We start from the raw sequence: 24313 nt of genomic DNA, 5'->3' as shown, positions 1-24313 counted from the left end.
CCATTACAACACCTAAATTTTTAAAAATTGTTCAATATTATCCAACTATTCAGTAGATGTTCAAACGTTCCCTCCTGTCTCATAAATTCTTTAGAGATGATTTATTCAAATCAGCGTCCAACAGGGCAACATACGGCATTTCATTAATGTCTCTTAAATCTCTTTTTTTGGCCACACCACCCGGCCTGTGGGATTTTAGTTCCTTGACACGAGATCAAACTTGGGCCCCAGGCATTCCGAGTCCTAACCACTAGACTGCCAGGGAATTCCCTCTTAAAGCTCTTTTAATCTACAGATTACTACTTCCTCTTTTTCTGTACTTTATTTGTTGAAAATAACCAGATAGCTTCCCCAAGTTTGGGCTTTGCTAACTGTATCCCTAAGATGTCATTTAACATGCTGCGCAATCCCTTTATAGCCAGTAAGTTAGGAGTTAGAGAGAGTCGTGATCCAATTCAGGTTCAAGTTTCTCACCAGATATCTCACAGGTGGCAGCGTGTGCTTCAGCAACAGCTTCTTAACACACTCCTTCTCCCCAGCCTTGCCTCAATTAAGACACATCCTTGCTACCAACTGACTCTTATTCATCCTTCAAAACCCAGTTTAACTGCTGCCTTCGCCAGAAAGCCTCTGGGATCACACCCTCCACAGATGTGCTAAATACCTCTCACTGATGCTCCCTAAGAACCTGTGCCCCACTCTATTACTGCTCCTTACCATGTGGTTTAATGTCTCTGTGTGAACAGAGCTCACACAGCGCCTAACGTGTGACAGCATTCATAAATGTAAGCCAAATGAAATGACAAGCCCTATTTATCTCAGCAAATTCTAACAGCATGGGAGAAGTTCGTAACAAAAGAATCCCTACCTACCCAGAAAAGGCAGGTGGTCTGCTCCAATTTTCATTAGAACACATGCTGAAGTGCCATTAACTAGAAACCTTAGATGAGGAAGACTGAAATTATCCACAGTACTGAGGTACAGGGTTAACATAAAAAAGGACATTCACAATAAAAACCTCAGGAATGTTAACTGCTAATAGCAAGGAAAATGCTCAAACTGGAGGCCATGAGTAGGAGAAACCGGAGAGGCAGAGAGCCTGGCTCACCTAACAAACCAAGCAGTCCTTTAAGCACTGAGAGCGTGCAGATTCTCTAACAACTGACAGCAGTTTCTATGAGGAAATGGAGTATACACAGGTATATACAAAATTAAGAATGCCTTTCTGTGATCTCTGTGGCATTTCAGAACACAGAAATGTAATCTTGTTCCCGTGTCCATTTCTCCCATCCAAGTACCAACCAGGCCCAACCCTACTCAGCTTTGAAGATCAGATGAGATCCCACGTCCATTTCTGATTTGGGTTCTCACAAGTATTTGCAGGAGTTTACTGAGGTTCAGCTCTACAAAGATCGTCATCACAATGAATTTTTACAGGCTCCAACCAGTTAGGTCTCTCCCCCAGACACCTGGTGTTGGGCAAAGTGAAAACACCCAAAAGATAACAAAACCCAATACCCAGACAAGTTGTTACAGGTCCTGGGCAGCTTCCACTTCCTGTGAACACAACGGACCACTGATGAAAACCCAGCCAAGACGCGTCAACCTGGGAGGCTGACACATTACCACGGGCATGCTATTCCTCAGCCCCAGAGCAGACAAAGGCTGTTCCTCCAGCTAAGTTTTCAAAGGACAGTCAACGTTAAGGAGTATGATAGCCACAAATACAAACAGCCAGCTAGCTTATTTACATGGCATGTTGGAAATATCATCATTATGTATGGTGTCAACACCAGTGAAGGCAGAAACACAAGGATGAACCGCACGCCACCGCCTCTGCCTTTGAGGAGCTCATCATGAAGGTAGAAAATCTCTAACGAACAAACAAAAGAAGAAACCAAGAGTCGAATTAAATAAGAGTACAAACAAAACGCTAAAGAAACATAAAAGCAGCAGCAACTGGTTCTGGTTACCACAGACCTGGATTGCTCCTTAAAGAAAGATGATGTGAGCTGGCTCTTAAAAGTCACCAGAGATTTATCAGTTTCTTTTCCAGTTCCCAACTCGACACACTTGTATACCCATGAATCATAAAATAATACAGCCATAAGAAACGCAGTTTTGACCAAATCCAGCCCCTTATTCAGAGAACTAAGAGTGAGAGATGCAAGAAACTCTTCTTTCAATTCCTAACAAGTGGTTCCCAGTCTGTCACCTGAGTACTTGTGGGAGAACCTTAAAAATGACATTTTAGTAAGAAAGGAATGGTCCATTTAGTAACAGATGGAACGGTCCAAAATGATGACAAACATTTGGGGAAAGATTACTCTTCAATAATTACCAAAGAAATACAAACTGAAATGAAAACATTTCAACAATCACATCAGCAAAGTCCTTCACAAATAAGACTATCAATGCTATTAAATGAGCCAGGCACTTAAACAGGGTTGACAGGCGTGTACACTGGTGGGTCGTTTTGGAATGGAACAACACAACGTATTTCTCAAGAACTTCAACTGTTAATACGACCTAGAAAGGCCCCTTACTACCTCTTATTTCACATCTCTCTCCTTCTCTCTCTCCACTGACAGAAGGATATTTGTTCAGTTCTTCTGTTCCAAGTTTTCCCCAAAACCCTTGTCCCAGACCCCTTTCCCCACCTCCCCCTCTCCCCCAGTCTTAACACAGGCTATGCCCTCTTTCCTTAGATGGGCCAATCACACACTACTTGTGCTTTGGTTATCAGTCTAAATGTCCCTTCCGCAAAGAGGCCTTTCCTGACCACTCGCACCACCCCCTCCCAAATTAGAACCATCACCACTGATTTGCTCTTCTATACGACATCTTGTGCTTTCTTCCCCAAGCACTTCCCAAAATTTCTAACTATGAATTGGCTTGCATAATTGTTTAATCTTTCTCTTTCACTAAACTCCACGACAATGAAAACCTTACCTGTCTTGTTCCTTATTTGCTGTCCAATACTGAGCATACAGGTGATCTCACTAGTCACTTAATAAATTCTTTCAGTGTTAAAATGGTCAAATTCTTTAAGCCAGTATTTCACTTCTAAGGAAATAACTCAAAATGCAGAAAGACTTTAAAAATGTTCATCTAAACATCAGTGTAAGTGCAAAAAAAAGAAGAATGATTCAAAAGTCCAATCAGTGGGGAAATTAACTCAATGATGATACAGAACATAAGTTTTACACATAATGAAAGGCTGTTTATAAAAAAATATTTCAGTGACTGAAAATCTTGAGTTACAATGCTAAATTTAAAAAAATGACAGTTGAGTCTATAGTACTGCTGCTGCTGCTGCTAAGTCACTTCAGTCGTGTCCGACTCTGTACGACCCCATAGACGGCAGCCCACCAGGCTCCCTCGTCCCTGGGATTCTCCAGGCGAGAACACTGGAGTGGGTTGCCATTTCCTTCTCCAATGCATGAAAGTGAAAGTGAAAGTGAAGTCGCTCAGTTATATCCCACTTTTTACGACCCCATGGACTGCAGCCTACCAGGCTCCTCCATCCATGGCATTTTCCAGGCAAGAGTACTGGAGTGGGGTGCCATTGCCTTCTCTGGTCTATAGTACTAGCTCAGTTATTTTTCAAACATACATTTAGAAGAAGACTACAGGGAAATAAATCATGTGCTAAGAGGAATTTTCTCTGGGAGACAGGAGTTAATCTCATGTGTGCTTGTTTGTTGTGAGGGAGATTCTACCTAGTATCTGTTTTCCAGGTGCCTAGCACAACATGCTCTGGAGACGGCAATGGCACCCCACTCCAGTACTCTTGCCTGGAAAATCCCATGGACGGAGGGGCCTGGTGGGCTGCAATCCATGGGGTCGAGAAGAGTCCAACACAACTGAGCGACTTCACTTTCACTTTTCACTTTCCTGCATTGGAGAAGGAAATGGCAACCCACTCCAGTGTTCTTGCCTGGAGAATCCCAGGGACGGAGGAGCCTGGTGGGCTGCCGTCTATGGGGTCGCACAGAGTCAGAAGCGACTTAGCAGTAATAGTAGCACAACATGTGATGAATACTCAGGAACGGGAAATTGATTATCTCTTAGTACTGAGATGAAATAGGTTATGAAATTCTCTAAATCACATTACAAAGAAAAGTGCTTAATGAACTAACGTGCTTAAGATCTGGGCATTTTTCACATTGGCTAATCTAAAAAACCCTTAACAACCAGGCTTCCTGAGGAACCTAAGTAACAAAACTCCTTTCTCCAAGAAAATAATATAATTTGGATCAGAAACTGCCCACTCAAAACTTTTTACTTTTCCCAGCAGTTAATTAGTACCTCCTGTAAAACACTAAAGCATGAAAGGGCACAGTGTACCCTCGAAGGAAAAAAACATTACCCGCCCTTTCTCCCACAGGCTACACCTATGGAAAACAAATGAGTATTTCCTAAGTTTTACACATAGGAGAAAAATCTATGAAAGGGGAACAAATGTGCCCTTTACGAACGTGTCCTTTTCACTCCCATTCTATTCTGTTCATTTCTCTTTATGTAACTCTTCTCATTCCACCCAGCAGAGCCTATAAAAACACATACAAACTTACACCTGTTATTTCTTCCAGAAAAATACTTGGGATCAGCAACAGAACTTAGAAAGTTAAAAAAAAAAAATTAAATGATACCACAACAGTATTAAAACATACGAAACTTTAAAAAATAAATCTAACAAAAGATGTGTAAAACCACAACACAGAAAATTATAAAAACCTCATTAGGAGATTCGGAAAATCTAAATAAATGGAGAGGGAATTCCCTGAAGGTACAGTGGTTAAGACTGTGTGGCCACAGGATTGGAAAAGGTAAGCTTTCATCCCAGTCTCAAAGAAAGGCAATGCCAAAGAATGTTCAAACTATCACACAATTGCATTCATTTCATACGCTAGCAAGGTAATGCTTTCAAAACCCTTCAAGCTAGGTTTCATCAGTTCGTGATTCAAGAACTTCCAGATGCACAAGCTGGATTTAGAAAAGGCAGAGGAATCAGAGGTAAAATTGCCAACATCCACTGGATCATAGAAAAAGCAAGGGAATTCCAGAAAAACATCTATTTCTGCTTCATTGACTATGCTAAAAACCTCTGACTGTGTGGATCACAACAAACTGTGGAAAATTCTTAAAGAGATGGAAATACCAGATCACTTTACCTGTCTCCTGAAAAACCTGTATGCAGGTCAAGAAGTAATAGTTATAACCGAACATGGATCAACGGACTGGTTCCAAACTGGGAAAGGAGTATATTAAGGCTGCATATTGTCACCCTGCTTATTTATATGCAGAGTATATCATGTGAAATGCCAAACTGGATAAATCACAAGCTGGAATCAAGATTGCTGGGAGAAATACCAACAACCTCAGATATGCAGATGATACCACTCTGTTGGCAGAAAGTGAAGAGGAACTAAAGAGCCTCTTGATGAGGGTGAAAATGAGAGTGAAAAAGCTGGCTTAAAATTCAACATTCAAGAAACTAAGATCATGGAATCCAGTCCCATCATTTCATGGCAAATAGAAGGGGAAAAGTGGAAACAATGACAGACTTTATTTTCTTGAGCTCCAAAATCACTGCAGTGACTGCAGCCATGAAATTAAAAGATGCTTCCTCCTTGGAAGAAAAGCTATGACCAACCTAGACAGCATATTAAGCAGAGACATCACTTTACTGACTAAGGTCCATATAGTCAAAGCTATGGTTTTTCCAATAGTCATGTATGGATGTGAGAATTGGACCATAAAGAAAGCTGAGCGCCAAAGAACCGATGCTTTCAAACTTTGGTGCTGGGGAAGACTCTGGAGAGTCCCTTTGATAGCAAAGAGATCAAACCAGTCAATCCTAAAGGAAATCAACCCTGAATATTCTTTGGAAGGACTGATGCTGAAGCTGAAGCTCCAATATTTTGACCACCTGATGTGAAGAGCCAACTCGTTGGAAAAGACCCTGATGCTGGGAAAGATTGAGGGGAGGAGGAGAAGGAGGAGACAGAGGATGAGATGGTTGGATAGCATCACTGACACAACAGACATGAGTTTGAGCAAACTCTGGGAGACAGTGAAGGACAGGGAAGCCTGGTGCACTGCAGTCCCCGGGGTTGCAAAGAGTTGGACCAACTTAGCAACTGAACAACACCACTGAGCGAAAAGAAGATATAATCATGCCATTCACATAAACTTCAACTAAACTACACTGCTTAGAAATATATTTATAGTGGGTAAAACAAATTATTTTCAAGGAGTCAGAATAGTGGTTCCTCCTAGGAAGAAGAGATGGTGTTGTAATCAGAGAAGAGCATATGGGAGGCTTCTGCGGGACTCACAATGAGCTACTATTGAACTAAATAGTGGTTACACAGCTCTTTGTTTTATGGTTATTCTGTAAACTACCGTGATTTATGTACTTTTCTGTGTATATGTTATCGCCTTCTCCAAAAAAAAAAAGAGAAAAGACGTGAATGGTAAAATACACGCGAAGTCGCTTCGGTTATGTCCAACTCTGTGTGACCCTATGAACTGCAGCCAGCCAGGCTCCTCTGTTCATGGGCTTCTCCAGGCAAGAATACTAGAGTGGATTGCCATGTCCTCCTCCAGCGGATCTTTCTGACCCAGGGATTGAACCTGTGTCTCTCTGTGTCTCCTGCATTGGCAGGCTGGTTTTTACCACTAGCTCCACCTGGTAAAATACATACCACCAATCTAATTCTAAGGGGAGTGATTAGTGTAAGAAGACTTTTCAGCTATGCAGATTTAACTTCAGATCTTCTGTCCTGTTATTCTCTAAGTATATTCATAACTGCTGGATCGTGAACAATCTGTGATTCAGAAATAAAGGTTCCTACAGGTACAGATAAAAATAATTTCTTGTGGGTGATATTTCAAGTTTTTATTTACTCAATCCTCGGTGGGTTGGAGAAAAGTATTTTCTCAATAACGAGAATGCAAAATATAAAACTTCAAGTCATATGACATTCTCAACAGCTTTAATAACCGAACATGGATCTGTTACCTAGCACATAAGAAGTTCAGGAGAGCAACCGAGGGAATGCTAGGGGGACCAAGCAGGAACAGGGAAAGGTTAATCTTACCATTGTCAAAATTGTGCCTGGTATTCAACCTCTGTGGCCCCCAAAACTATCCCCCATAAACAGACTAGCCTATTATTTAGTATGTGGTGGTGGCGGTTGGTGGTTTAGTCGCTAAGTCGTTTTCGACTCTTGTGATCCCGTGGACTGTAGCCTGCCAGGCTCCTCCGTCCATGGGATTCGCCAAGCATGAATACTGAAGTAGGTTGCCATTTCCTTCTCCAGGGAATCTTCCCTACCCAGGGATCGAACCCAGGCCTCCTACATTGCAGGCAGATTCTTTACCAACTGAGCTATAAGGAAAGTCCAAAATATAGAGGATAGTGGTGGTGGTGATTTAGTCTGTAGCACCTAACATGGGAAAGAAAAACAGAAATTTGGTATTGGTTAGCTCTGATAAAACAGCTAATGGTTTGCTCATTAAAGTACAGGAGACGGGGCTTCCCTGGTGGTCCAGTGGTCAAGAATCCGCCTTGCAGTGCAGGGGACAGGAGTTCAACCCTAGGTTGGAAAACTAAGATCCCAAGTGCTGCGGAGCAAGTAAGCCCAAGCCACAGCTGCTGAGCCACAACTACAGAGTCCGTGTGCCGCAACTACCGAGCCCGCGTGGTGGAACTACCACCTGATGCGGCCAAATGAATGAATTTAAATTAAACTTAGAAATAAAGGAAAAACTAGTAGCTGAGGTCCAAGTTATTCTTCTGTATACAACATCTTCCTTGGGCACTTTATAAATATCTGTTGAATAATCATTTCCATACTGGTCATAGTAGTGAAAAGGAGCAGGATTGTAGGAAGGTACTAATGACTGTCCTGAAATAAAATTTAAAGAGTCAAGGTAAAATAAAAGGTCAAGATACAATCTCCAAAATACCAGCTTTCTCTTAGAAACATTTATGAACTTGTCATCCATTAAATTATCTAACTATTTGTCTGTAATGCCTTCCCAGTAAACCATTCCATGTAACTACTATTTATTGTGTCTTAAATCTGTAACACCCAAACTTCAAGAGGCACACCTCTCAGGGTATAAGCAAGTCCCCAGCATATAAATGGATTATATTCCAAAACTTCATTTGTAATTTGATCATTTGGAATATGGAATGTACTTTCCCACAAAGGCCATGAAAGATGAAATATGGCAAAATTCCCAGGGTTCCCCACAAAACCTATAAGGTAACTAAAATGTAATATACTTGCAATGAGAAAAGGGGCAAATAGTATTTCAGCTCTCATCCTAGAGGCTCTTGAAAGCAGGCTTTATGCAGTCTCAGCCAGTTCTGAAACTCATTCATACTTGAAAGACTGTTATCAGTATAAAGAAGGGGTGGATACGTAAGGAAGAGACAGCCAAAGAGTACTGCGCCATTAAAGGAAGAAGCAAAGTAAAACTTAAATTTTCCATCATGACACATTCATTCAATGTGTGCCAGAACTCCTGTAGCTGGAGCCAAAGGGGACGGTGTTAGATCATTAGAGAGTTTTTTCCAGGCTTCTCCAAGCCCAGGCTGGAGAGAATCTACAGGTACGTCAAACTTATCTTTTAGAAGACGACAGAGGACTAAAATACACCTTGAATCACTCTCCCAACTTTTTCCAATTAGGTCAGTAAAGGTCGGGTTAACCAAAGGCACCTCCTCGCAACAGAATTCCAATTTCCCCTGTTAAGGAAACTGAAGTATCAGGACTTTGCCTGCCTGCTCCATAAGAATCCTTGCTCAACCAGTGAGTTTCCATGTAAGATAGGCTTCTAAAAGAAAGATCTGAGAAGAAGCAAAATTTCACTCCACCTTTTCAACATAGAATACATCATCCATGAAAAAGTACCTCCTCTAAACCCCAGAAATTATTTTGCTCTAGAAAATCACACTTCCCAGTTTCATAATCCCCTCAGGGATTTTCCATTTCTGCTCTTACCTTTACCTCCCTACCAATAACCGTGCAAAACAGACCTAGTGCAAAATATAATAATTTCCCCCTTTTGACAGAAAGAAGCACCACTAAGATGAACGAACAGAACACCCAATTATGGCCAGGAAAGCAACACAACCAGATCCTAACACCACCACCCCGGTCCAGATATTCATATGCTGGCTTCTGGATGGAATAAAAAAGAAACTAGTCAGATCTTTCACCATGGACACAGCTCTTCTGCAACTTTCTAGTTTTCTTAACTTGATTAATAACTCCTATTTCCCCCCTATAATAACAGAATCTGATTTTGATAGTCATTTTAACAATTTCTGCCAAGCACTTAGTATTCCTGGCCATTGCTGTACATTCCCTAAGGTATTTTTCTGTAGTCAAACTTCTTATAGATTATTTCTTTATTAAGCCTGTCCCCTCTTCTTCAGCATTATTCTAATACCAATATTTCACCACTGTTTCCTTTCTAATGTTGAATACAATTTCAATTTGGGGGGGTTATTTTCTCCTGCCAAAATGACAATTATGCTGTACAAACCATTGTGTTTGTCAATTATAAGTATCCAGATTCTCCTATAAACAAGATCACAATGAATAAATATGGCGCTCCTGGCAGTTAGGAGACCATTCTAGCAACTGAAGAGGTTGGCTTAGACACAGCTCAAACTAACAGAGACAGATGACCTAGATCAGAAGTTTTCAACTTGTGCCCTTTCAAGAGCAGCCTGAAGGGCAGGGTGCCAAGCAAGCAGGGCTCTGGCTCCTTCATACAGGTTTCTGCCAACCCAAGCAGCTGTTGTACACACTGGACTTATATATGTAATTTCAAACTTACAGAGATCTTCAACTTAAAAAAAGTAGTTAAGACTTCTGGTCTAAATGTTTTATCACTAATTAAGACAATAAAAGAATGACTCCACAAAATACTTCACCTGTAAAGAAATGGACTCAGTCTTTCTTTCAAATAGTCTAAACCATAAATTAAACAAGTTATTTTTTTCTGTCCAGCAAGAGTCAATAATCACTTTATTAATTGCTCAGATCTAATAAATCAGTGTTTCAGTGACTTAATAGTTTGTTTCACCACTCATTCATTTGCTCACACATTCCACAAACATTTATCAAACACCTTGATACTCAGATTAACAGCACTAGCATCGCCAATGGATGCTAGTTAGAAATGCAGAATCTCTGTGGATAAACAACAAGGTCCTTACTATAGGATAGGAAACTATATTCAATATGCTGTGATAAACCATGATGAAAAAGAATATGTACATAAATTTATATCTGAATTACTTTGCTGTACAGTAGAAATTAACACAACATTGTATATTGACTACACTTCAATAAAAATTTTTTTTTTCAAATTTTTTCAGAATCTTGGGCCTCACCCAGATTACAGAATCAGAATCTGCATTTAACAAGCACCCTTCTTGATTCCCTGACAGCTCAGTTGGTAAAGAATCTACCTGCAATGCAGGAGACCCCAATTTGATTCCTGGGTTGGGAAGATCCGCTGGAGAAGGGACAGGCTACCCACTCCAGTATTCTTGGGCTTCCCTGGTGGTTCAGCTGGCAATGAGGGAGACCTGGGTTCATTTCCTTGGTTGGGAAGATCCCCTGGAGAAGGGAAAGACAACCCACTCCAGTATTCTGGCCTGGAGAATTCCATGGACTGTACAGTTCATGGGGTCACAAAGAGTCAGACACAACTGAACAACTTTCACTTCTTGATTCATAAGTACATTAGAGTTTTTGGCTAGGCACTAAAGATACCACTCATCTCACTCGCAACTGCACTCATCTCACACGCTAGTAAAGTACTGCTCAAAATTCTCCAAGCCAGGCTTCAACAGTACATGAACCATGAACTTCCAGATGTTCAAGCTGGTTTTAGAAAAGGCAAAGAGACCAGAAATGAAGTTGCCAACATCCGTTGGATCATCGAAAAAGCAAGAGAGTTCCAGAAAAACATCTATTTCTGCTTTATTGACTATGCCAAAGCCTTTGACTGTGTGGATCACAATAAACTGTTGAAAATTCTCAAAGATGGGAATACCAGACCACCTGACCTGCCTCCTGAGAAATCTGTATGCAGGTCAGGAAGCAACAGTTAGAACTGGACATGGAACAACAGGTTGGTTCCAAATAGGAAAACCAGTACGTCAAGGCTGTGTATTGTCACCCTGCTTATTTAACTTATATGCAGAGTACATCATGATAAACGCTGGGCTGGAGGAAGCACAAGCTGGAATCAAGACTGCCAGGAGAAATATCAATAACCTCAGATATGCAGATGACACCACCCTTATGGCAGAAAGTGGAGAACTAAAGAGCCTCTTGATGAAAGTGAAAGAGAAGAGTGAAAAAGTTGGCTTAAAGCTTAACATTTAGAAAACTTAGATCATGGCATCCAGTCCCATCACTTCATGGGAAACAGAAGGGGAAACAGTGGAAACAGTGTCAGACTTTATTTTTTTGGGCTCCAAAATCCCTGCAGATGGTGACTGCAACCATGAAATTAAAAGACGTTTATTGCTTGGAAGGAAAGTTATGACCAACCTAGATCAGATCAGATCAGATCAGTCGCTCAGTCGTGTCCGACTCTTTGCGACCCCATGAATCGCAGCACGCTAGGCCCCCCAGTCCATCACCAACTCCCGGAGTTCACCCAGACTCACGTCCATCGAGTCAGTGATACCATCCAGCCATCTCATCCTCTGTCATCCCCTTCTCCTCTTGCCCCCAATCCCTCCCAGCATCAGAGTCTTTTCCAATGAGTCAACTCTTCCCATGAGGTGGTCAAAGTACTGGAGTTTCAGCTTTAGCATCATTCCTTCCAAAGAAATCCCAGGGCTGATCTCCTTCAGAATGGACTGGTTGGATCTCCTCGCAGTCCAAGGGACTCTCAAGAGTCTTCTCCAATACCACAGTTCAAAAGCATCCATTCTTCGGCGCTCAGCCTTCTTCACAGTCCAGCTCTCACATCCATACATGACCACAGGAAAAACCATAGCCTTGACTAGACGAACCTTTGTTGGCAAAGTAATGTCTCTGCTTTTGAATATGCTATCTAGGTCGGTCATAACTTTCCTTCCAAGGAGTAAGCGTCTTTTAATTTCATGGCAACCTAGATAGCATATTAAAAAGCAGAGACATTACTTTGCCAACAAAGGTCCATCTAGTCAAGGCTATGGTTTTTCCAGTAGTCATGTATGGATGTGAGAATTGGACTATAGAGAAAGCTGAGCACTGAAGCATTGATGCTTTTGAACTGTGGTGTTGGAGAAGACTCTTGAGAGTCCCTTGGACTGCAGAGAGATCCAACCAGTTCACCCTAAAGGAAATCAGTCCTGAATATTCATGGCAAGGACTGATGCTGAAGCTGAAACTCCAATACTTTGACCACCTGATGCAAAGAACTGACTCATTTGAAAAGACCCTGATGCTGGGAAAGATTGAAGGCAGGAGGAGAAGGGGACGACAGAGGATGAGATGGTTGGATGGCATCACCAACTCCATGGACATGAGTTTGGGTAAACTCCGGGAGCTGGTGATGGACAAGGAGGCCTTGCGTGCTGCAGTCCATGGGGTCACAAAGAGTCAGACAAGACTGAGCAACTGAACTGAAAGATACCACAATAAATAAAACATAATCCTTCCTTTCACAAAGTTTCTCATCTAGTCAAATATGATAACAAATAAGTAGGTAATTATGCACAGGGTTCTTCTGAAGAACACAAAGGGTAAGCCCCTAACCTGAGAGTCTGAGGAAGAAGTCCTGAAGGAAGCAGCACCTTCCCCTGGTTCCAGACTTGAAAGAAACAAGAGTCAGAAGAGGAGGAGGAGGAAGGTTCTTCCAGGAAGGAAAAAGAGGACATGAAGTGGAACTGAGCTGTGGAAGTGTCTCTTATGGGAAAACCTAAATATTTTATTGTGAGCAGGAAGAGATGAGGGGCGGGGCAGAAGCTGGCTGTGAAGGTCTGCCAGGATGAGAACAAGGGGAGGAATTGGGATCCGCTAAGGGACTTGATGGACATGAGTTTGGGTAAACTCCGAGAGTTGGTGATGGACAGGAAGGCCTGGAGTGCTGCGATTCATGGGGTCGCAAAGAGTTGGACACAACTGAACTGAACTGAAGGAATTTCATGAAGGAGAGCATCAACCTCATTTATGTCTTAGAAAGATCATCCCAGGGCCCCAGGGACAAGATCTAAAACAAGGAGACATGAGTTAGAAGGCCATTCTTGGAGTAATCCAAATGTGACATTATTAAGAGTTTGAACTAAGTGTCAGCCATAGGGACTGCAAGAAAAGAATGAATTCAGTAGAAATGAGCATTGTGAAATTTACAAGAATCGGTGACTGGGAGGAAAGAGGAGAAAGAAGATGGAATAAAAAATTACTTCTGGAGGACAATTTGGAAATAATGACTTTAAAATTAAAAACTTCATACCCAAACATGCCACGTTTGCCATCAGAAGGACAGTGTCCTTTACGTCCTTATCTTTTCATCCTGCAAGTCTGTCCTGCAGTTACTTACACCAAGACTTACACCAAGATTTTACTGCAGTTTTATTTATAACAGAAAAAAATAAAACCAAGGCAAGAGTTTCAAAGGAGACTGGCTAAATGCCGTATACGCACACAATTCAAATATCAAGCAAAGAAAAATGTTTTCTAAGACAGCTGAATGTTATAGCAAAATCTCATAAAATAATACTACACGAAACTAATTTATGCAGAGTATGTATGTGTAAGAGTAAACAAATGAACAAACAAAAAATGACAGAAAATATACTAACTGCTCCTACTGGCTATCACTGAACTGCACAGTTACGAGGGAATTTTTCTTTTCTTTTTTCCTATACTTTATCTGATTATGAAACAAATGAAGCTCTTTAAGATTTCATTCAGAAAGAAAACAAAACAACTCCCTGTTCTGAACATCTGGGTAAAAGGTGGTCCCAATTCCTACAATGAAGAATTCAGGAGTAACAGCAATAAGATGATGAGTTTTGCTCCGAGCATATTCAGTCTGTAGCACATCCAGTGAAGACACAAGGCAGCCAAGCGTAAGAGTCTGGACTCAGGGCAGAGACATGGCCTGGAGAGAGAATATGGAGTCAATGGCATATAATGGTGGTTAAAGCCAGAATTCTGGGGAACACCATTCAGGGTAAAGATACCAAGTAAGAAGCAAGGAAACTCCACAGCTGAACACTGGAGAGTAATAAAATTTAAGAGGTGAGTAGTCGTCGCTGTTGTTGTTCAGTCAATAAGTCACGTCTGACTCTTTGCGACCCCATGGACTGCAGCGCTCCAGGCTCTTCTGTCCTTCACTATCTCCCAGGGTTTGCTCAATTCATGTCCATTGAGTCGGTGATGCTATCTACCCATCTACCACATCCAATTCACCTCGATTCATGGACCTAACACTCCAGGTTCCTATGCAATATTGTTCTTTACAGCATCAGACTTTTACTTTCACCACCAGACACACCCACGACTGAGCATCATTTCCACTCTGGCCCAGCCACGTCATTCTTTCTGGAACTATTAGTAACTGCCCTCTGCACTCCCCCAGTAGCATACTGGACACCTTCCAACCTGCGGGGCTCATCTTCCAGTGTCATATACCTTGTGCCTTTTCATACTGTCCATAGGGTTCTTGCGGCAAGAATACTGGAGTGGTTTGCCATTCCCTCCTCCAGTGGACCATGTTTTGTCAGAACTCTCCACTCTGACCTGTACACCTTGTGTGGCCTTGCATGGCATGGCTCATAGCTTTACTGACTTACGCAAGCCACTTCACCACGACAAGGCTGTGATCCATGAAAGGGAGAGGTGAGCAGAGAAAGACAGTAAAAAGATCTGTGCAGAGGAGTGACTAGCAAGATCAAGTTTTTAAAACCAGTGAAGAGCAGTGTCACAGACAACACTGGAGAAAGAGTTTCGGGGTGGGGGGCGGTGGCCAACCCAATGCTGCACTGAGGTCAAACAGAATAGAGTCCCTATCTGACCCACAACAAAAAGACACTAATGATTTTGGCAATGGCAGCTTCTGAAGAGAGGCAGGGACAGAGGCCAGAAGGCAGGAAAGAAGAGACAGTAACAATAAATTCCTCTTTTAGGAGCTTGACTATAAAGGGAAGGGAATTGCTGTTATTCAAAATGGCGGGGGGAGGGTGGGGATTGGCTGATTTATATGACAAAGAACTGAGAGAGAAAGGCTGAAGACACACCAACGCCTCCGCCTCAACGGCGACCGCTGCCTCCTACTCCCTGAGACCATCGCAGCTGTCTGCACCAATTTCACCCCTTCCTGCCCAAGAGACGAGAGCTTTGCTGTCTGCCCCTGTCGTCCCCTGCGCTGCCGTTCCTCCCATCCCAGAGGAATGCCGGTCCCCACTCACGCTCAAGGCAGAGCCAGTATCTTTTGGATCCCATCCTTTCACATCTCCCAAGAACTTTGTTCCATCAGTCACCCTTTCTCTTTTTCTGTCTCCAGCTTTTCCCTCTGGACTAACTCTTTCCCCTTAGCATATAAATAAGCTGAACTTTCTGCCATCTTGGGGAAATAAGTAGAAATTAGAAATGGGAAAAGAACACAAACAATTGCTCGAGCGTCCACTATTTCCCAAAATAAAAAATGCTTGAGTTTCCACTACATTTCCCACTATGGATGTAAAACAGAGTTCTTGCCACAAACATGTAAACCATTCACCTATTTATTCAACAAATATTTATTGGGTGCCCACTATGAACCAAGAGTAGAATATATACCGTAAACAAAAAAGTTTCTAGCCTCATGAAATGTAAATACTATCACAGATGGGGAATACGGATAATAAAGATATATCCACACACGTACAAATCCACACATACAAGTCATAGTAAGTGCTTAGAGAAAAGCAAAGCAGGACACAGAGTCACAGGAGGTGCTATCTTAGATAAGATAGGTGGGAAAGGCCTCCCAAAAAAATGACATTTGTGCAGGAACTTCAGTAACGGGACAAGTATCAAGGCCCTGGGGCGGAAGCATACTTGACCCGTTCAAGAAACAGCAGGGAAGTAACCGTGGCTGGAACAGAATGAGCTGGGGAACAGAGGTGAGCAATCAGGTCAGAGGTGATACCAGGACCACCTCATAAGAACTATGATTCATCCTAAGTCTCATGGCAAGTCACTGAAGGGTTCTGAGAGGAGTGTAACAATGACTGACTTCAGACTCAGCTGAGTGGAGAATGCCAATTACCACACAGGGAGATGAAGAAGTACGACGACAAAGGGCAACTGGGCAAACACAAAGAGCGACACCTACCACTGGATACGAGTGGCGGCAGCTTCTCAGAGGGACTGATGTCCGAAGAGAATACTGAAGGACAAGTAAGAGTTAGCAAGAAAGCAGCAGAGGGTAGAAGGGGTGGAAGTGGAGGCCATGGATGTAGAAAAGTCAGAGGAGTTCTGAAAAGGTTTGGTGTTCAGTACACCATGAAATTAAAAGACGCTTACTCCTTGGAAGGAAAGTTATGACCGACCTAGATAGCATATTCAAAAGCAGAGACATTACTTTGCCAACAAAGGTTCGTCTAGTCAAGGCTATGGTTTTTCCTGTGGTCATGTATGGATGTGAGAGCTGGACTGTGAAGAAGGCTGAGCGCCGAAGAATGGATGCTTTTGAACTGTGGTGTTGGAGAAGACTCTTGAGAGTCCCTTGGACTGCAAGGAGATCCAACCAGTCCATTCTGAAGGAGATCAGCCCTGGGATTTCTTTGGAAGGAATGATGCTAAAGCTGAAATTCCAGTACTTTGACCACCTCATGGGAAGAGTTGACTCATTGGAAAAGACTCTGATGCTGGGAGGGATTGGGGGCAGGAGAAGGGGATGACAGAGGATGAGATGGCTGGATGGCATCACTGACTCGATGGACGTGAGTCTGGGTGAACTCCGGGAGTTGGTGATGGACAGGGAGGCCTGGCGTGCTGCGATTCATGGGGTCGAAAAGAGTCGGACACGACTGAACGACTGATCTGATCTGATCAAACAGTCAAAACGTATTTTATAAAAATATACCACTTATAATGTCTGCCCAAGAAAAAGACATCAGGGAACAAACCTAATAAAATATTTGCATGACCTCTGTGGAAAAAAATTATAAAACCAGTGCGTAAGTATTAAAGAAGGCCTATTTAACCAGAGATATAAAGCTAACTAAATGGACAGGAAGACCCAATATTTACAATGTATATTTCCCCCCCTTAAAATCAAAATCCCAACAAGTACACCCAAAGACATGTACAAGAACTCCACAGCAGCATGATTCGTAATAGCCTCAAACTAAAACAAACCAAATATCCATCAAAAGTAAAAATGGACAAATTACAATCATGAAATGGTTTATACAGCAATGAAAATAAACTACAGCCACACACAATTCAACAAAAAAATTTCAAAAACATAAAAGAAGCCACCAAAGGAACGCCGATTCCGTTCACAGCAAGTTTGCGTGTGTGCTGTCGCTCGGTTGTGTCCAACTCTTTGTGACCCCATGGACTGCAGCCGGCAGGCTTCTCTGTTCACGGGATTCTCCAGCAAGAATACTGGGGCGGATATCCATTCCCTTCTCCAGGGGATCGTCCTGACCCAGGGATTGAACCCAGGTCTCCTACACTGCAGGCGGATTCCTTAGCGTCTGAGCCACCAGGGAAGCCCCAAGTTTAGAGACAAACAATGCTAACCTATTAGCTAACCTATTATGTTAAAAGTCAGGATGATAGTTTTCCCTGGGCAGGAAGAGAGAATACTGATTGGGAAGAAGCACAAGGGGTGGTTCTAGGGTGCTGGAAATGTTTTATTTCTTCCTTAAGTAGTAATTATGCATGTATATTCACTTTATGATAACTCAACAACCACAATGCTTACAATTTGTGTTATTCTGTATCAATGTTATACTTTGATAAAATGGAAATGTACTAATGTCTGCAATTTACTTTGAAATGCATCCAAAAAATAAGGTGGATTGATGCACTGAGGGATAGATAGATCTATTATAAAGAAAATACCATAAAATGGTAATGGTAGAATCTGAGTGATGGATATAAAGGTGTGCATTGCAAAACTCTCTACTTCATCATATGTTTGAAATTTTTCATTTGGAGGAAAAAAATCTCAATGAGTTTTCTTGTAGAACTTCACAAGCTGATTCTAAAATTGTGGAAAATTAAAAGGGCAAGATTAGCCAAAACAGTTTGGCTCCCCAATTAATATAAGTATTACATAAATGTGTATATGGGTTTACAAAGTGAGAAATATTACTACATAAGGAGAAGCAAAGAAGTAGGAAAAAAAAAATAGAACATAATTATGGTAATCCAGGCAGGAAATGCTGGGCTTACAGTGATCATCTAAACTTATTATTTCTCCATTTTATAAGAAATAGTAAAATTATAAGAAACTTCCAAGAGACATAAAGTAAGGATCTATGACATTATAAACATGAAGACCTTCGTTCAAATCATGCAATTCAATAATTCCATATCTACTCACCATTCTTCCGCTCACTAAGTGGAGGCAAATTGGGATTCCTGCCAGGGTGGAGGCCGAGGGTCAGCTCGGGCTGCAAGGAGAGCTCCTGCAGTTCATTGGCAACAGCCTCGCTCTGGGGGCTGGGAGCCGCGGACAGGGACACCAGAACGGGTTCATCGTCATTCTCGCCGGCCCCTCCTCCGTCCAGCCCATTCACAGCAATGACGGAAGGGGGCAGGCACACTACACTGGAGAAATCCACCTTGGCTTTCGTGATGGCAACCTGGAAACGGAGAAGGAAACGCAAAGTTCAGATGTGGAAAAGAGACAATTCCACTGAGTACAGAATGCTGAGTACTAATATTATATCACTGGTGCGCTACCACTATTCTTAAAAAGCTTTTTATAACGTAAGCTAGCATTATTATTAAATTAATATTTACTATGCTCACAGAGTGCATGAGATTTCAAGTCTGGCAACTGTCCTCAACTGTATCACTCAGGAGGACAGTGTACAATTGAAATAAAACCAATGCACAAACATGTCGATATGTGGCAAAAAACATCACAATATTCTAAAGTAATTATCCTCCAATTAAAATAAATTTTTAAATAAATAAAATACTATAGAAATAAGAAAAACCAACGCACACACATGTCTCATAGGATAAAAAGAAACAGTAGCAAGGAGAAAGAGGTATGAGATCACAGTTACCTTCCAACTACTAAGGAAAAATATCTTGAGAAATAACACTTCATGAGTACAAGATATTAAAGTATATTGTACCAACTTAATCTGGGGGAGAAAATTTCTTATAGAAAAGAATTCCTTAACCACTAGACTCCACATGGAAATATGGAGATGTTTGTTTGATAATGGATAATTGCTCAAATTTTTTAAAATTTTTATACAACTTTTAAAGGTTACTTTCCATCTAAATACTGGCTATATTCCCCGTTTTGTACACTACATCCTTGATCGTATCGGACACCCAACAGTCTGTGCCTCCCATTCCTCTTCCATCCATATTGCCTCTCCACCCCCACCAGCCCCCACTGGAAACCACTAGCTTATTCCCTGTATCTGTGCGTCTGCTTCTTTTTTGTTATATTCACTAGTTGATGGCACATTTTTAGATTCCACACGTAAGTGATATCAGACAATACCTGTCTTTCTATGACTTATTTTACTAACAAAATGCCCTCCAAGTCCATCCATGTTGCTGCAAACGGCAAAAACTCTGTTCTTTTTCATGGCTGAATAGTGTTCCGCTGTGTGTATATGTGTGTGTGTACACACACATATATATACGTACGTGTGTGTATATATATGTGTGTATCATGTCTTCCTTATCCACTCATCTGTTGATAGGCACTTAGGTTGTTTCCATGTCTTGCCAAGTGTAAATAATGCTGTTATGAACACTGAGGTGCATATTATCTTTTCAAAGCAGTGGTTTTGGTTTTTAGCTCAAATATTTTAACCTACCTGAATATTTAATCATAGTACCCAGGAATGGGATACTAAAATGCAAAACACACGGCAACATAAGAAAAAGATCTTTAAAAATGAAAAAGAATACGAATAACATGAAAGTCTTTTCAAAAACATGAGAATTAATGGTTAAGGGAATTAAGACTATATTCACCCACCAAATCCTGTGGAATTATGAAGAAGATTTTTTTCAAATCATTTAAAATGCAGAAAATGTTTATTTAAAGTTTTAAAAAGTAAGATATAAAAATACATACTCATATAAAAATATTACACAGGGGAAAAAAGACCATAAAGAGTTACTCAGTCATGTCCAACTCTTTGTGACTTCATGGACTATAGCCCACCAGGCTCCTCTGTCCATGGGCTTTCCAGGCAAGAATACTGGAGTGGGTTGCCATTTCCTTCTCCAGGGGATCTTCCCGACACAGAGATCAAACCAGGGTCTCCTGCACCGCAGGCAGATTCTTTACCAACTGAAGCCATGAGGAAGTTTACCAAAACACAAAATGGGTTCTGTTTGTTGGACTATGAAAATTTTTAGTTTCCAAATTTTCTCTAAAACATGTATTGCTTTTTATAATGAAAAGGCTATAATTCTTAATCTAAAAAGAGGACTTAGGGGCTCCCTGAAGACTTTAATGAGGACTTGCATCTAATATGCTTCAGATGAAGAAATCACCAAAATATTGGAAAGCCATGAAATGAAGAAAGACATTGAAAACGAAAAGGACCATCACATCCACCTTCATGTAAAGCTTTCCCTGTGCCCAAAGCTAACTGTAGTTCTGGTTGATCCTCATAAAATACAAAGGAAAGGAAATGATCCAGGTAAGAGCAATTAAAGGGGGAGGGGTTTGACATTAAGAAGAACAGGGATATTAAGAAGGACTCTCTACTCCAAAAAGGATGAAAGAGAGTGAGTGAGGGATGTTCAAAAGAAAAAATATATACTAGGAACTCAATAGTCCAAGAGACAGTGCGGGCAAACACTGGAAACAACTGTTAAAGGGTTGGAAAATTTTAGGAATTATATAATAACAAATGCCTACCAAGAAAATCCAGAATCTGACCTTCAAAGAATTTTGCCCATCTTGTCTATGATTACCATCATTTAAGCCATGTCTCTATGTGTACCGGGAGAAAACAATTATTATACATGATTAATCCATCTGGCTTGTTTGCTAATAGCATGTTTGCTTTCCTTAACAGGAGCCTTTTCAGACTAAAAAATTCAATTTTATGTTATTCAAAAATCCTTTGAGGGGAGAAGAGCTCTGTGTGGGGGGCTGTGGGCCGGCTCTCCATGTACCACATGGAGGAGCTGCAGCCTGGCTCCAGGAAGCCTGAGTGCCCAGCCTCTCCCTGAGCCCCGTCTGCCCCTGCCCTCCGCCACCCCTGCATCTGCAGCCCTTCCCCAAACTCTGTGGGACAGACCCTGTGCTCTCCATCCCCAGACAGGCTCCGGGCAGTGGGGTGTGGGCTTAGGGTCTGCCAAAAGTCACTCGAGTTCATGACTGAGCCACATCTTTCCTTGTCCCCTGCAGGAGAGAGAAACCAACCAGAAGGCCCAGAGCCTAAGTGTTTCTCAGACATGCTGTGTGGCCTCAGGTCCCATCTTTGGGTTCCAGTCTATTTTGTCAAGTGAAGAGGCCAATTTCGATTCCTAGCAATGAGGCAGGGACCAGGTAGTCTGAATGTTTCTTAGCTATAAAACACCTAGAAATGCTGGATAAAATTGAACAAGCGTTTTAAATGCATAGCTGAACTAACAAAAAAGTAGAGAAACCCCTGGCTCCAGGAATGAGGCAGGAACTAGGAATCACAGAGATGACACGAAAGTAGTCAAGATGCTGTGCAGCACACGGTTGGCTCTGGGAAAGCTGCTGGTCTTGGTGGCCATACAGCTTAGGTTTTAATATCCACAGAGGACAGAAAAGGAGGTTTTGAGTCTGACAGGCTAGGGAGCTGGACTGAAACTTCTCTGTAAAGTTGGATTCAATTTCACTGAAGTATAAATCAGTGAAATTTTAGATTTAAAAAAAAAAAAAAAAAAACAGGGTTGGGGGGTAATCCTTTGAGACTCAAACTCCTTAGGATAGAATCCTCAATCACCCTGAAACATATGAGCATGCTCACACAGACACACAAACGCACATAGATGATGGCACTGAGAAGTGAGTTTAAACACACACACACACTCTCTCTCTCTCTCTCTCCTCCCAACCCCCCCAAATGAGTCCTAAGGAAAGCAGGAGCAGGACAGTACCAAAACTTCAACTTTAGGGTTGTGAAGATACACTGGAACATTACTCAGCCACAAAAAAGAAGGAAATACTGCTATTTGCAAAAATACGGAGAGACCTTGAGCACATCAAGCTAAGTTAAATAAATCAGACAGAAAAAGACAAATATATGAAATCTAAAAAACAAAACAAAAATAAAAACTCACACACAAAAAAGATCACACTTGTAGTTACCAGAAGTGGGGGTAGGAGGTGGAGGAATTGGATGAAGGTTGTCAAAAATACAAACTTCTAATCATAAATAGAGCTAACACTGTTATATGGCATATTTGAAAGTTTTTAAAGAAGTATATCCTAAGAGCTCTCATCACAAAGAAGAAAACATTTTTCATTTATATGAGATGATGAATGTTAACAAAACTGACTGTGGTAAACATTTCACAGTATATGTAAGTCAAGTCATTACGTACACCTTACACCTTAAACTTCCACAGTGCTATGTTATCCATTATATCTCAATAAAACTGGAGAAAGACATTTGCTAAGCCATTATAGACTGTATGAGTTCATACCTCTCATTAGAAAAGGAGAAGTTTAACTGAGATGGTAACAGCTGTGTGTGTACACAGCAGACAGACCCTGCAAATAGTATTTGCACATTTAACATCCACTTGATAAAACACTTGTGCATAAGACAAAAGCAAATGAAAGACACTTAAAAGATAATCTGGGGACCAAGACAGGCAGGTCTCGAGGAAAATCTGAATGATATAAGAAGATTGGACAGGAATCAGCAAACCTCATTCAAGTACTCCAGGTAAACTGCTGGGGCAGAATCATACTTTCATATAAAAAGTTCTTAACAAAACAGCAAAATCTCCTTATTTCAGACTTCACTGATATCAGTGAGTCTCCAACCAAGTATGAGATTAAGAAAAATTTTATGGTACTTGAAGGAGGGGTAGGATAAAAGAATGTCAGTAATTTTATAGTGTTTACCAGATTAAGAGAAAAACTAAAATACTGCCTCATAATGTATAATTGTTAACACAATTACAAAAGAGACTAACACATAACACAATGTTAATATGTCAATGTTAACATTTCTCATTTCAAATGAGAATACATTTCAAATGTACTTCTCATTTCAAATGAGCTATTTTTGCATTTAAAATGGCCTAGCAATAGTATTTCTCAATGTGGAGTTTCAGCTTTGTAAGATGCAAAAATTCTAGAGATCTGTTGGACAATAATGTGAATATACTTATTTTGAACTGTGGTGTTAGAGAAGACTCTTGAGAGTCCCTTGGACTGCAAGGAGATCCAACCAGTCCATTCTAAAGGAGATCAACCCTGGGTGTTCTTTGGAAGGAATGATGCTAAAGCTGAAACTCCAATACTTTGGCCACCTCGTGTGAAGAGTTGACTCATTGGAAAAGACTCTGATGCTGAAAGGACTGCGGGCAGGAGGAAAAGGGGACAACAGAGGATGAGATGGCTGGATGGCATCACCGACTCGATGGACGTGAGTTTGAGTGAACTCCGGGAGTTGGTGATGGACAGGGAGACCTGGCGTGCTGCGATTCATGGGGTCGCAGAGAGTCGGACACGACTGAGCGACTGAACTGAGCTATCCACTTAAAAATGATTAAGATGGTAACTTTAATAGCATGTGTTTTTTACCACAATAATTTTGAAATAACTTGGCAAGATCTCTGCTTAAGAAATAATTTACTAAACTAACCCATATTAGTCACTGAGTTTGAAAGAATAAATTGTCTATTCTTTAAAGTGCCCTTAAATTTATTTTTCAGTAATTCAGAACAACCTTTCTCCTATTACTTTGAATTAGAAAATTATTATTGCTAAGATGCAGAGATCTGACATTCACATGTGTTACTGCTCCCAAAAGACAATCAAGATCCACCCATCACATGATATCATGATTTTTTTAATGAAGCAAATGAAGTTAAACTGCATAAGTCTGTAATTCTGGTATGTACTTAAT

The 24313-nt window shown here is 41.2% G+C and overlaps 1 protein-coding gene across 2 annotated transcripts in view; it reads right to left on the bottom strand.

Moving 5' to 3' along the window:
* The window catches only part of MRTFA (myocardin related transcription factor A), a 175967-nt gene that overhangs the window by 114564 nt on the left and 37090 nt on the right, over positions 1 to 24313 (bottom strand). The window contains exon 2 of one of the 2 annotated variants that reach the window (XM_070371530.1): positions 18586 to 18847. The gene's annotated coding sequence lies outside the window, so the exon portion shown is untranslated. Of the gene's footprint in view, positions 1 to 18585; positions 18848 to 24313 lie in introns of those variants that run through there. The other variant, XM_070371529.1, reaches the window with a different exon arrangement.

This window comes from Bos mutus, chromosome 5 (genome assembly GCF_027580195.1).
Source record: "Bos mutus isolate GX-2022 chromosome 5, NWIPB_WYAK_1.1, whole genome shotgun sequence".
NCBI classification, from domain to species: domain Eukaryota; kingdom Metazoa; phylum Chordata; class Mammalia; order Artiodactyla; family Bovidae; genus Bos; species Bos mutus.
This window is presented reverse-complemented; position numbering and strand designations above follow the sequence as displayed.